A 14622-nucleotide genomic window follows, 5' to 3' on the forward strand; every position below is an offset into this window, starting at 1 on the left:
AAAAGACGCTTCCCATTGGCCGCTCGCCGTGAAGAATCTCGCACGCCCGTCTCCAAATAGCCCTGAACTACACTTTCCAAGGTGCATGCAGCACGGCCAGCGGCCTATTAGCCCAAGCAAACAAGGCCTCTCAGCGCGCCAGGCTTTGAACTACATTTCCCAGAATACCCGCAGGGCTTCCCATTGGCTCTCGCGCGGACCCGTGCATGCGCAGACGTACCGACGGGGAGGTCGAGGGAGGGAGAAGGCGGCGTCATGGCGGCGTTGTCCTGAGACAGGTGGAGGTTGGACGCCGGCGGGCGCTCGGGAAATGAAATCCCCGGGCCGTAGCGGCGGGCAGGCGAGGAGGAGGGGTCCGGCCAGAGTTCTGCGCTTCCTTGACAACGGGTCGAGTCTCGTCCCCTACTCTGCCCGCGCGGCGCTTGCAAGGTCCGAGGTGGGCTCGCATTGGGATGCGCGTGGCTGGGGCCGACCTGCGCGCCCTGGTTCGGCTCCCCTGGTGTGAGCCTGGCGCACAGCGTCTGGCCTCAGTGTCCCCTTCCGCGTGAATCGGGAGAGGGTGCTGCCGGTCACAGGTCCTTGGCCTGCTCCCATCGGACAGGACACCTGCCTCAGTTTCCCCATCTCGGAAACGAGAAGAGTTTGTTTTTAGAGCGGGAAGAAATCTTAAGAGATGGGCCGAAGCTCTGTCTGAGGGCGGCTCACACAAGCCGCGTGGGCCCCGGGCGCAGCGCTAGACGTCGTCCGCACCTCCCCGTTCATTAAACAGACAGTAACTTTCCCCCAGGTTAACTTACCGGAGGTTAGGGGCCCACCTCTCTGCCCCCTCTTTACTCTTGCTTCATGAGTTCCAGCCACACCGGCCTCCTTTCTGCTGCAGGAACACAGCTGATCTTGTTCCCACTCACATCCCGTCGCCCACTTGACATCGCAAACCTAGGGTGGGTTGGAGCTTCCCTCCTACTCCCCTCTGAGAAGATGAACCCGTCATTCGTCCAGATGTACGGGCCAGACATGGAGGGGTCGCCCTTGATTCTACTTGTCCATCACTCCCCACATCCAGTCCATCAGCAGATCCTGTTGGCGCTGCGTTCAGAGTGGTCACACTTTGTCCACTTCTCCCACTGCTGTCACCTGGCCTAAGTACCCTTGATCTCTCACCTGAACAACTGCTATCAGCCTGCCTAGTGTCTTGCTGCCACTCTGGCCTCCTCCCACCCCAGTCTTCTCACAGCAGCCAGAGGGATCATTTTTGTGTGTGATAAGATTTACCGTTTTAACCATTTTTAAGTATACAGTTCAGTGGCATTAAGTACATTCACTTTGGTGCAACTGTCACCACCATCTATCTTCAGAACTCTTTTCCTCTTGCAAAACTGAAATTCTGTCTATTACACAACTCCCCATTCTCCCTCCTGCCCCCTGCCCCAGCCCCTGGAACTTCATATAAGAGGAATTAGACAGCGTTTGTCTTCTTGGGACTGATTTATTTCATGTAGTGCGATGTCCTCTGGGTTCATCTATGACATGGTGTGTGTCAGAACTCCCTTTTTAAGACTGATTAATAATTCATTATATGTATGTATATTACATTTTGGTTTTCCATTCATCAGAGGGCTCTTAAATCTTAAACAGGAACATGTCACTCTTTTGCTTAAGGTTGCTTGTGCAAACCCTTGACTCTGGCCTGTAAGATCCCACATAATTGGACCCTTTCAGATCCAGTATTCCTCTAGCTTATATGATGCCTTGGTGGAAATCGGAAAAGGGTGCCCTCAGAAGGACTGAGCCCGAGCCAGGGGATGGGCGTGGCAAGAAGATGGAGAGCAGGATTCAGCCACCTCTTCCCATGCAGCCAGGCACATGTAGGTAGGGTGCAAACTTCACCCCAGCCCTCAGCCCAACACCACTTTCCTTCAGGTATGATCACTGTGCTCGACCATAGTGCCCCAAGGGTTCGAGTCAGGTCCCAGACCAGCCACAAAGCATCACCTGGGGGCTCATTAGAAATGCATAATCTCGGCCTCCACCTCAGATCCTCTAAATCAGAAACGCGGGGTGGGCCCAGCACTCTGTTTTAACAAGCCTTCCAGGAGATTGTGATACACCCATCAGCATCCCTGCGTCTGGCATCCGGCAGCACATTAGACTAGTCACCCCTTCACGGGGTCCTTGTGCTGCTCCGTGGGTGAATACATGCAAAGCTCTTAGATCATGCCCCGTAGAGAGTAAGGAGTTGATAAACATTAGCTTTTTTTTTTTTTTTTTTTTTACTTTACCTACAGTCAACATGACTGATAACTGATAGGGAAAGAGAGAGATTGAGAAAATCTCAAGCGGACTCTGTGCTGAACTCAGAGCCCAATGCAGGTCTTGATCATAAGACCCTGAGATCATGAGCTGAGATGAAATCAAGAATCCTGCACTTAACTGAGTGGGCCACCCAGGCGCCCCCGGGGCACCTATTCCAGGTGCAGAGAACACAGAGGCAAATAGGGCAAACAGAAGCCAAGTCCATCAGCATCTAGGACCCTGAACAATGGGTGTGTCAGGGTCTCTACCCCACCCAACACCCACCCACTTCAGCTTCCAGACCCTAGACAAACCAGTTAATCAGAGTCTTCATCTGAAATGGAGAGGATATAGGCTTAAGAGAGTCCTACGGGAAAAACGAGGCCCCAATCAGGAGCCAGGGCTTATTGGTCTGAGCCAATCAGGATGCTCTTGTTCTTGCCAGTGATTGGCTGAGGCTCAAGCCAGTGGCACTTCCTGGCCAGTTAGGTATGAAGGAAGATATGGGGGCACCTCCAGGGGGCATTTTACCCAACTCTTAAATAAGAGATAAACAGCAAGAGTTGTCCTTCTGCCTTGATCTGTCTGTGGTGACACTTTAAACTGTGGCAGCCACCTGGGTGCTGTGAGGGGTAACAGATATCCCATTCAGGGTGGAAGGGAGGAGAGATGGAGGAAACTGGTTGGTCCTTCATGGCATGGGTACAATGACTGAATTGACTTGCCCTTGCCCTACCTCCAGACTTCTGTTTACGTGAAATAAGTCCACTCAAGCCTTTCCAAGTCAAGTTGTCTGCTCAAAAGTGACAGAAGTCACACACCTATCCAGGGACAGATTCACGGGGTTACAACCTGCCTGTATATGTGACAGGGTCCCGCCTTTCGAAGGGCCCCATGCTAGAAGTAAGTGTTGGTGAGGATGAGGAGAAGAAGGAACCCTCTTGCACTGTTGGTGGGAATGCAAAGTGGTGCAACCACGGTGGAAAACAGTGTGGAGGTTTCCAAAAAATTAAAATTAAAAATAGAATTATCCTATGACCCAGAAACTGGCTATTTACCCACAAAAAATACAAAAATTATTCAAAGAGATATAGGCACCTCCCATGTTTATAGCAGCATTAGCAATAATAGCCAAACTATGGAAAGAGACCAAATGACCATGGACTGATGAATGGATAAAGATGTGGTGTATATATGATGGAATATTACTCAGCCATCAAAAAGAATGAAATCTTGTCATTTGCGATGACGTGGATGGAACTAGAGTGTATTATGCTCAGCGAAATAAGTCAATCAGAAAAAGAAAAATACCATATGATCGCACTCATGTGGAATTTAAGAAACAAAAGAAACAAGCAAAGTAAAAAAAAAAAGAGAGAGAGAGAGAGAGAAACCAAGAAAGAGTCTCTTAACTATAGAGAACGAACTAATGGTTACCAGAGTGGAGGTAGGCAGGGGTTGGGTGGTACAGGGGGTGGGGATCAAGGAGTACACTTGTCATGAAAAATAAATGAGATGATTAAAAAAAGAAGAAGAAGAAGGGCCCCATGCTCAGTTGAATGCCCTCCTGGGGCCATCTTGAGATTCTTAACCCCTTTTTAAATTTTTAAAAATTATTTTTCATTTATTTAATTTCAATTTTTTAATTTAATAATATTATTTAACCATATTATTTTTATTTTTATTATTTTTACAAATATTTATAAATTTTATAAATAAACATGTTTATAAATATTATTTAAACAATTAAATATTTAATAATTAAAATAATTTAATAATTTGATTTATTAGATCTATTTATTTTATTTAGAGAGAGAGAGAGAAAGTGGGGGGGTGCAGAGGGAGACAGAATCCTGAAGCAGACTCCCCACTGTGTGCAGAGCCCAACATGGGGCTTAATCCAGGACCCTTAGATCATGACCTGAGCCAAAATCGAAGAGTCAGCCGCTTAACCGACTAAGCCACCCAAGAGCCCCAAACCATCTTTTAATTTTTTTTTATTTTTTTTTTCCAAACCATTTTTTTAAACACAGGGCTCTGCATTTTCATCCTGCACTGGGCCTCACAAATTAAGTAGTCATTCACATCACACCACCTTGATGACCTGTACAGTGGCCACACACAGCGCTGTTTCTCCAGCACTCGCATGCACCATAAATATTGGTGAGGAATAGAAAGAAGGAACGACTCCCTAGATGTCCTCCTTCCACTTCTTCACCTGGTAACATCATACATTCCTTAGCAATCTGTTTCAGAGGCTGCCTCCTCCAGGAAGCCTTCCCAGACCACTCCCACCCCAATAAATCTGGACGAAGCTCCTCATCTGAGCTTCCATAGTGCCCCTTCTCTCTGTATCTTGTGCCTGGACTATTTTTTGTGTCTGCCCTGCTCACCCTCTGGTGAGCAGCTCAATAACAGAGACCCAGTTGTTGCCAGCTCCCAACTTGGGGCCTGCCTGTGAGTGAGTAAATAAGGATTGAAGGAAAGTAGTTCTCACCTTACTTCTCAGGCCCGAGGGCAAAAATTCTTTGGGCAGCAAATTTGGCCCATGTCCTACCAAAGCTTCTGGGCTCCTTTGTAGCACCGCTATAATTATTACTCAAAATAATAATTAACGTCTTCTCTTTTGTATGGTGCTTTAAAGCAGGGAGATCCTCCAGGGTGGGGAGGGGGTTTGGTTCCTGCCTGGGTGTCCAGCCCCTGGCACCCGGAGGTTCAGGTGATGTTTATTGGATAAATGGATGATGGATGAGGGAGTCCGGAGCCCACCAGCCAGTCTGCACCCCACAGCGAGGGCTCCTGGGGGCTGGACAGCGAGGGTGAGTCATCTTCGCCAGGCCTCAGGAAACGCTCGGAGTGAATAGTTAAATTATGAATGAATTGCTTAATGATGGGCACACAGTGCCTATTATGTTATTCCGCCCTACGCTCTCTCCGTGGGACTGCAGAGCAGATCAAAGCATCAGCCCATTTTACAGCTGGGACAAGTGAGGCTGCGCCAAGAGACAGTGAGAGAGCGGCGGAGACTGAAGTTTCACAGCCAGCAGCAGGTGTGGGGAGCCTGGTCTTCCCTTCTGTGGCCCTTGTGCAGCCCAGGCAGCAGATCTTCCACGGGCCGGAGAGCCTGGACCGGCAGACGGTGAGCAGGGCTGATGGGCTAAGGGAGCCAAGCCGACCTCACCTGACGACACAGAGAATTTCCTGGAAAGTGTTGCCCAGCTCTGTTTCACACACCTGCCTGGAGCAAAGGCAGCTTCTCAGGTGGCGGCTGTGGGCAGTTCTCTCGGCTTCCATCCCACCTGTCTTGTCTCGGGAGGTTGGAAGTGAAAACGACCTCCTCTGCCCCTTCTGGCTGGGCTCTGGGGTGAGGTCAGTTAGATGCCCTGGGGTAAGAGTTGGAAGGCCAATCCAACCACCCCGGAACCACCTGCCGTCAAAGTCGGGGGGACTGCAGGGTCTGGAGGCCTGGTCCCAGGGGAGCCTCAGGAGGGCTGGAAGGTGAGTGCAGGGCAGGGGGGCCAGGGGCGGAGGAAGCAAGCCGTGATGAAGAACGGGCTCATTCATGCGTGGGGGGCATCCCCGATCTCTGTGGCCATGCTGTGTCAGTCTGCTGGAGCGGCCCCAACAAAGTACTACAGACCCCGGGGCTCACACAGCACAGATGTATCCCCTCCCAGGTCCGGAGGCTGGAGGTCCAAGATCGGGGCGTCCTCAGGGTTGGTTTCTCACAAGCACTGGTTGGGGGGTGACAATTTTCAGCAAGGAGGCAAATTCTCAGGTGTGGAATCCATATATAATGAGGACTGAATTTCCTTTTTTGGGGGGAATAATTTTTACTTAAACCATTTGTAGTTTCCACCAGAAGTCTTGTGTTGGAAAATAATTTTTAGTTTCATCTTTCAAGAGAGAATTCCAACCAAGCTTGAAAATAACACTCTCAGGACGCCTGGGTGGTTCTGTCGGTTAAGCGTCTGCCTTCAGTCAGGTTATGATCCCAGGGTCCTGGGATCGAGTCCCGCTTCTGGCTCCCTGCTCAGCGGTGAGTCTGCTTCTCTCTTGTCCTCTGCCCCTTCCCCCGTGGGTACGCGCACTCACTCTCTCTCTCTCTGACAAATAAATAAATAAAATCTTTAACAAAATTTTAAAAAATTAAGTAAAAAGAAAATAACATTCTTGTATGAATGTGAAATGCAGGTTGCTGTGTGATGTGGCCTTTCCCCAATGCTGCTTGCCCTGGAATACGGAGGACCTCAGGTGCTGTTCCACGCCTGCGGAGGTTGAGGGCTCTCCCGCCACGTCGGGCAGCCTCCAGCGGGAGGGCAGAGTCCCAGGGCAGGGCCCCTCGTGGTCACTGGGCCTCACCCTTCTCTGGCCCCAGGAAGACACGAGATCAGATGTGGGACCAGCAACTCAAAACATCTGATGTCCTGTGATAATACCGGGAAAAACCGCCCGAGATAAATACGCCGTTACTTAAAACATGAATCCTGCAGCAACAAGGAGGGTTTCTCATAACCTCACACCCCCTTGGAGTTTATGATGAGAGTTTATGGCTCTGGGAACAATTCACTGCCAGAAGAGGAAAGTGAACAGGTTTATGGTTTGTTTACACCAACCGATACCACTTACCTGCTCTCGTTAACTTTCTCTTCAAGCAGGTTTTACTTGAAATGAATGAAACCTAGGGGGTCATAATATATTCTTCTTATTAAACAATAAAATCATCGCGTATCTTTAAAATCAAATTCATTGAAAGCTTTTTGGCTTTATGGAGGTCTTTCTGTTTTTATTTTGGGTTTTTTCATGGGTGTGTTTTGTTTTGTTTTTGGTACTTTTTTTCCTCTCTGGGTGTCAAGAGTTTTCGGAAACAAAGTACAGCGCAAAGCCGGGTCCCGCTCAGGGGGTCTGGGGAGAGGCTGGTAGGACAGGGCAGAGCCTGGCGCGGAGGCCTGGGAACTGGGGGAGATCCCCACTGGCTGTGTGGGCTTGCTTGTGCTATTCGAAGTCTCCGAGTCTCAGCTTCTTTGGGGCCGAGCTTCTCTCCTGCCCCCTCTTCAAGCACCATTGTGAGTTTGAAGATGAACGTCTTTGAACACGTGAAAGTCTCAAGCGGCTCCACGAGCACAGAGCTTCCCCAAATCAGGTGAAGAGGGAAATGGCTACCTGCATGGCCTTGGGGGTCAGACAAAGCTGGAGATTGTAAGGCTTGGGGCATGCAGGCTCCCCTCCTCTGTCACCACTTTTCTCCTGCAGGAAATGCAAGCAAGGATGGTTTCTATCCACAGTAGTTGAGATGCATTCAGCTACCAGTCCCGGAAACTTGATTCCAACTTGCTTAAACTCCAGGGAGGTTTTATCAGCCAGCAGGCAAGTCCTGAGAAAGGGCCCAGCTCCAGGGTCACTTTGATTCAGTCACTTAAAGATGTCACGGGACAGCGGGGCGGCACCTGGGGGGATCAGTTGGTTAAGCATCTGCCTTCATGGCTCCGGTCATGATTCCAGGGTCCTTGCTCAGCGGTGAGTCGGCTTCTCCCTCTGCCCCTCCCTCCGATCATGCTTGCACATGTGTAACCTCTCTCTCTCTCTCTCTCTCTGAAATAAATAAATATATCTTAAAAAAAAAAAAAAAGTCACCGGGGGCTTGTCTTCTTTCCCACTCTCTGCTCTGCTGCCTGTGATGTGGACCTGTCCTCAAACTGGGGCCGCGAGCGAACGGTCAAGAAAGAATTCTTGAGACGTTTTTGGCGCAAAAAGGCGTTTCTATTACAGCTTGGGGACAGGACCTGTGGGCAGAAAGAGCAGCGTGATGGCTGCAAGAAGCTGGTGGTTATGAGCTCATTGCTCGAGGAGGAGGGGAGAAGCAGGGAGAATTGATTATAGATGTCTCCTTCAAATTTCTACTCGTAAAACTACTTTCACAAGATTCCCCTGGTGCTTATCGTTCAGTTTGATATTAACTATCGGTGTGATGTACGGACCATCAGGAGGTCCTTTAAGAATGTACCAGCCAGGGGCGCCTGGGTGGCGCAGCGGTTAAGCGTCTGGCTTTGGCTCAGGGCGTGATCCCGGTGTTCCCGGATCGAGCTCCACATCAGGCTCCTCCACTAGGAGCCTGCTTCTTCCTCTCCCACTCCCCCTGCTTGTGTTCCCTCTCTCGCTGGTTGTCTCTCTCTAATAAATAAATAAATAAATCTTAAAAAAAAAAAAAAAAAAAAAGAACGTACCAGCCAGCACGTATTTGATCCTTATCGGGACTCTGCAGGCTCTAGGTCAGCCTTCCCGGCTAAAGGTGAACATTTTTCTGCTTCTATCTCTCATCATCCCTCATGGTGGCAGAATGACGAGCCACGATTCCAAGCATCACATCCTGTATTCCGCCATCCGGGAAGGGTGCCAGGACAAGCTTATGGGTCGGAATCCCATTGAAAACACTTCTTTATCGCACTGGCGTGACTGGGGCTCACCCAAAGACAGAGGCCACGGCATATGAGTTTGCTTTGATTAGCTTGGACCTAAGGCAGGTGTTACGCCCACTGTTTAAAGTCCAGGGGTGGAATTGTCCTCCTCAGTCCCACACACTCCCGTGCACCTGAGATGCAAGGAGGAGGTGTGGAAACCTGGGGAAACCCGTGGTGAGGCGGGTGTCTGGTGTCTAAAAGCCCCCACAGCGTCCTCTACGCAGGCTTGCCAGATTTAGCAAATAAAAATATAGGATGCACAGTTCCGTTTGTATTTAAGATAAAACACAACTAATTATTTTTGGATAAGCATCAGCCATTTTTATACTGAAAAATAACTCATCATTTACCTGACACTCAGATTTAACTGGGCGTCCTGCAGTTTATTTGGTGCTAAGTCTCTGCGAATTTTCTCGTGGGTGAGACCCACCTGGGCACCAGGTTAAAATGCACATTCTGAGTCGGCGTGTGAGAGTGAGGCCTGGGACTGTGCACTTGTCACCGGGTCCCGGGTGATGCGCCCGGCAGGCTGGAGGCCCCACCTGGAGGAAGGGTCTGCAGGAGCCCATGGGAGGGAGAGGAGGAGGAAGCACTGCGTGGGGCCCAGGAGTCAGACTGTAGCCGGTTGTCATTACCATAACAATGCGCATCCCAGAAGTGTGACTGTGTGTGTGCCTCGCACGTGTGTCTTTCTCTGTGACTTGGGGGACTTCTCAGTGGTTGTGTGACAGCTGCAAACTCTCTGTCCCCTCCGCACACCACAGGCAGAGGTGGTTTCGTCGGGGGAAGCCCGGGAGGGGGTTGCCTAGGTGGGCAGCTGGTGCTTGGGCCCCTGCAAGCACTCCAGCGTGGGACGCTCGGGTATCGCCTGGCCCAGCCCGCCTTCGTTCACTCATTTCAACCCCGAATGAGGCTTGTATGTGCCCAATGCTTTGGTCACAGAGACGTGAACCCAAGGGGCCAAAATGGGGATTTCCTGGAAGGAGTCTGGAGGGACTCACTCAGGGGAAGGGAAGAACCAAACCTCAGGAGGGTTAGGGGACTCTGGGGGCACCTGAGCTCGGCCAGGTCACTCACTCCCCACCTCTCACGGCTCAGGGTGGGACGTTTTCTCCTCCTGCAGACGGGCTTCCCCCAGAGGGTGGGAAGCAAGGCTGCCATCAGCTCCATCCCTGAGACAAGACCCCCAAGGAAGGGCACCGACTGGCCTGGCTCGGGTCAGATGGCCACCGTCTGCTTCCTTCCCTGCAAGCTCTCTCCATGCACGCTCTCTCTCTCTCCTCCCGCCCATCTTACTCAGTCCCGTGGCTTTCAATTCCCTCTAGGTGCTGAGGCGTCCTGAAGGGCAGCACAGCCGTTGTGTTTGCTGCCTGACGTCTGGAAACCCTGTGCTAGTCTGGGTAGAGGAACCTTCCATAAGAAAGAAACACATGTGGTTTAGTCTGTAATAAATACTGTGACGGGGGGTGGGGGGCTTATGAACATCAGAAATGTATTGCTCACAGTTCTGCAGGCGGGGAAGCCCAAGATCAAGGTGATCTTCTGGTGAGGGGCCCCTTCCTCATTCATAGTTGGCCTTTCACTGCATCTTCACATGGCGGAAAGGGCTAGAGATCTCTCTGGAGTCTCTTTTTTAAGGCCATCAATCCTGTTCAGGAGGGCTCCACACTTGTGACCTAATCACCTCCCAAACGCCCCCTCTCCAAATATCCTAATATTGATATCCTGGTATCAGTTTTGGGGGTTACCTCTAAACATGAACTCTGGGGGACATAAACATTCAGGCCACAGCGATATACATTATAATGGCATTCCATATGACGGGCTTCTTTCTTTTTTTTTTTTACTTAGGAAATTTTTAAGTGATAAAATATACATAGCATCAAATTTACCGTTTTAACCTTTTTTTTAAGTTCACATTGTTGTGCAACCATCATGATCTGTCTCCAGAACTCTTTTCATTTTGCAGAACTCAATCTCCAGACTTGCAAAACACTCACTCCCCGCTCCCCCCTTGCTCCCAGCCCCTGGAAATCACCACTGCACTTGCTGTCTCCATGAACTCGACTCCTCTAGGAACCTCATGGAAGTGGAATCATACAGCATCTGCCTCTTGTCTTATTTTGCTTCTCATAATATCCTCAAGGCTCACCCATATTGTAGTGTGTGTCTCGGTTTTCTTCCTTTTTAAGCCTGAATAATATATGTGTAAACCACATTTTGTTTATTTCTCAACAGCCACTTGTTTCCATCTTTTGTGACTAATGCTGCTATAAACATGGGTGTACAAATTAGATACTTATTTCTTGATGATCTAACAATCTTGGGTGGGTATTAGGCACTGGGAGAGGTGGCTGTGGAGGGACCCAGTTTTCTCGGGACTCTACTATGCCCTAGGACCTGCTTATTTTCTGTATCAAGCCAGCAGGAGGGAAGAGAGCACGGAGCAAGCATGCTTGTTTTTAAGAGCTTGGAAACGGTCCGTGTCCCTCTGCCGCCATCCTAGTGAGAAGTACCAATCACAAGGCCACACTCAGATGCCGGCACTGGTAACTGCGGTCCCTGGATACGATGAAGCATTCCAGGGATGATTCTACGCTTTGAAAGGGAAGGGCAGATTTCCTTTTTTTTTTTTTTTAAGATTTTATTTATTTATTCAACAGAGATAGAGACAGCCAGCGAGAGAGGGAATACAAGCAGGGGGAGTGGGAGAGAAAGAAGCAGGCTCATAGCAGAAGAGCCTGATGTGGGGCTCGATCCCATAATGCCGGGATCACGCCCTGAGCCGAAGGCAGACGCTTAACCGCTGTGCCACCCAGGCGCCCCGGGAAGGGCGGATTTCTGTGATCACTTAGCCATCTCTACTGCAACCCCATCCTATGTTTTGGAGATAACCCGTTATTGGTTTGGCTGTCTTAAGAGAGACTCAGAATTATTAATGGTTGCAATCAGATAGAAGGAGTTTTCCTCACGGAGGCACAGAACCTGGTTTTCACAAAGCCATCAAGCGTCCGTCTTGCCCCTCCTAGCTTGTGACTCCACCATCCTCAATACGGAGCATCTGTCTGGTGATCCAAGATCGCTGCTCCGGATCTCACCAGTTTGGCCAGCAGGGAGGGCAGGAAGGGGAGAGGGCGAAGCTGTGCCCCCCTCTCTGCCCTCATGGGGCCATTGCAGACACACAGGGAATGATCTAAGTCAGAGGAGCACAGATGTGCCTTATACGCAGCTTTCATGATGTAAAGTTCATACCCACAATAATAATAATTAGTTTTAAAAAGTTACCTTTGTGATATTTCTGAAGGTGAGACACAGCCATGTCTTACTATTTACAAGTACATTTAATACCGTACTATTTTTTTCCCTGAAAGGCTGTTATTAGATCAACAATGCACACGTTCTGATTGATGCAGACTGAGATGTGACCCATACAGTGGCCAGAGCAGAAGTAATAATACTAATAAGTCCTACTAATCACTAGCATTTTATTGAGACTTAGCTGTGAGTCATGTCCTGAATTAAGCACTTTTGCACAGATTATCTAACTAAATTGAGGCTGTGAGAGTGATGAGGTTGTGGAATATAGGTGAGGTTCAGTGGGTGCAGTCCGGAGCCGACGACCAAGAAAGAATTCTTGAGACGTCTTTGGTGCAAAATGGTGGTTTATGAAAGCTCGGGGACAGGACCCGTGGGCAGAAGGAGCAGCTGCCCCGGGCTGTGAGGGGTGGCTGATTATATACCATGGGGTTGGGGAGGTAAGGAAAGGGAGGTTGAGAAAATACTTTCATATGTTAAAGAAGACTCGCAGGACACTGGAGGCCTTGCTATAGTCAAGTTAAGGTTGTTTACCCCTCTAGCAGGTATTTACAGTGAGGTCATTGGGAGCTTCCTGGGAGAATGTTACTTTCCTCCTATCACATGTCCTTATCAATGGACTGCAGGTTTAAAAGAAGTTCCGTTTTATTTACATTTCCTTCTGCCTTAGCCTCCCTCAATTTTATGGAGGGGATGGTAATGTTAGGGCTTCAGGAAACTGAGTTATGGGTCTCTGGAAGTTAGGCTATTGATAAGAAAGCTTCTTCCTTGTAAATCACTAGGACGTGTGTAAACTGAGGGAGACTCAGATCTTGCAGGATTGTGATTTTAGGGATGGTAATGTTAGGGCTTCAGGAAACTGAATTATGGGTCTCTGGAAGTTAGGCTACTGATAAGAAAGCTTCTTCCTTGTAAATCACTAGGACACGTGTAAACTGAGGGAGACTCAGGTCTTGCAGGATTGTGATCTCTGTTAGTTAACTATTTGTTTTTCCTTTCCTTAGCTTTAAGGCAGCCAGGGGTGCCTGAGGAATGTCACGTACATCCCGTGGCTGGGGGTGGGGGGGAGAGGTTTGCCGGGTGTCGGTTTCTGCTTTGTCCTCAGCTTGCCTTCTGTTCCCTCAGCAAGAGGTGTCATTCAACCAGTGAATTGTACGTTGCCATCCTCCTGACTCCCAAGCTTGGTGACTTTTTTTTTAATTAGTTGTTTATATTTATTTATTTGTTATTGGTGACTATTTCAATGAGGATGATCATAAAACAGTTATACATAATCACGGTAAGTCATCTGCCACTTATGTGAGAGCCAGCCAAATTCTGAACTGACAGTGACCAGAGGGACTTAGCCTATGGGGACACTATGGTGTAAACAGTAATTTTAAGATATCTACTTTCTTTGAGAACACTGAAGTAAGAGCTAACATTCAGTGAGTGCTTCCTAAGAGCCTGCCTCACAGGAGGGAAGTAGGAGAATCCCCAGCCGCTAGGATCAATGGTCTGCCATGGGAGGCAGTATGCGTTAAGCGTGGTCAAGTACAAGAATCAGGAGCGAGGCCACGCTTGGAGCCCAGGCTCTGTATTCTGGGCGTGTGGCTTTCGGCAGGTGCCCTGAGCTCTGTGTCCCTTATCTGCAAAATGGTAATAGGTTAATGGCACCTGAAGCATGCAAAGCCCTCGCAGGTGCACGATGTGCTATTAACCCCTAAAAAAGGAGGGCACTGAGGCCAAAAGACGGGAAAGGCTCGCTCCGTCCGGGGCCGGAGGACAAGAAGCCCTCCCAGCTCCAGGGGTGGCACCGATCCTCGACCCTCAGGAAGCTTCCCAGACGAAACCTGAGGCCAGCTCCCCTCTCGGACCCAGAGGAAAGGGGACCCAGGGAAGGAGGGGGCTTGCCGCTCAGAGTGGCATGTGGCAGGTGCAGTAAGCAAGGGCACTTTGTGGGGCTTGCCTCGGGGGCAGCAGGATCCCCATCCTAAAAGTTCACCACGGACCGGGCAGGGCTGGTCAGGGCTGTGCCCCGGAGCTGCCTCTGCGAGCGGACGCCGCAACCGCCACGAGCCCCGGCACGGAAGGGGTTACGATGATAGAGACGACCGGAGGACCTGGGGTGGCACGAGCGGCCTTCGTCGCCACTCTCCCCCACACCTTTCCGCCCCAGGCTAGCGCGGGGCGCCGACCGCGCAGGCGCGAGCGCCGGGCGCCGGGCGGAGGGGGGGGCACCTCCCGAGACACCCGGAAGTCTCCGCCTAACGGGCCGGGCCCGCGCCTCCTGTCCTGAAAGGGGGCGGGGTCCGAAGCCCCTCGGCGCGCGGCGCCATAGAGCAGGGACGGAGGACCCGTGTCCTAGACGCGTCCGGAAGTGGCTCCCAGGGGCGCCCGCTCCGCACCATAGAGCTGGGGGGGGCCGGCGGCTAGGGGGTCGCCGGGCTCGCCTTCCTAGAGCGGCGAGGACCGGGTGGAGGCCGGCGGGGGGTGGGAAGGGGAGGGGGAGCAGCGCGGGCGGAAGCGGCCAGGAAGGTCACTTCCGGCCTGGGCGCCCGTCCCCCTGACCCCAGGG

The 14622-nt window shown here is 50.6% G+C and overlaps 1 long non-coding RNA gene across 2 annotated transcripts; it reads left to right on the forward strand.

Annotated features, from left to right (window-relative positions):
• Nucleotides 1–258: 258 nt before the first annotated feature.
• On the forward strand, nt 259–7013 carry LOC130544089 (uncharacterized). Of its 2 annotated transcripts, XR_008960052.1 has the most exons (4): nt 259–429; nt 5271–5431; nt 6197–6331; nt 6487–7013. It is a non-coding gene; the product is annotated as an uncharacterized LOC130544089 (long non-coding RNA). The 2 variants fall into 2 exon arrangements; XR_008960051.1 differs by lacking the exon at nt 259–429 and having other exon boundaries at nt 5098–5431.
• Nucleotides 7014–14622: the final 7609 nt, after the last annotated feature.

The sequence above is a fragment of the Ursus arctos genome, unplaced genomic scaffold, assembly GCF_023065955.2.
Source record: "Ursus arctos isolate Adak ecotype North America unplaced genomic scaffold, UrsArc2.0 scaffold_19, whole genome shotgun sequence".
Taxonomy (NCBI): Eukaryota; Metazoa; Chordata; class Mammalia; order Carnivora; family Ursidae; genus Ursus; species Ursus arctos.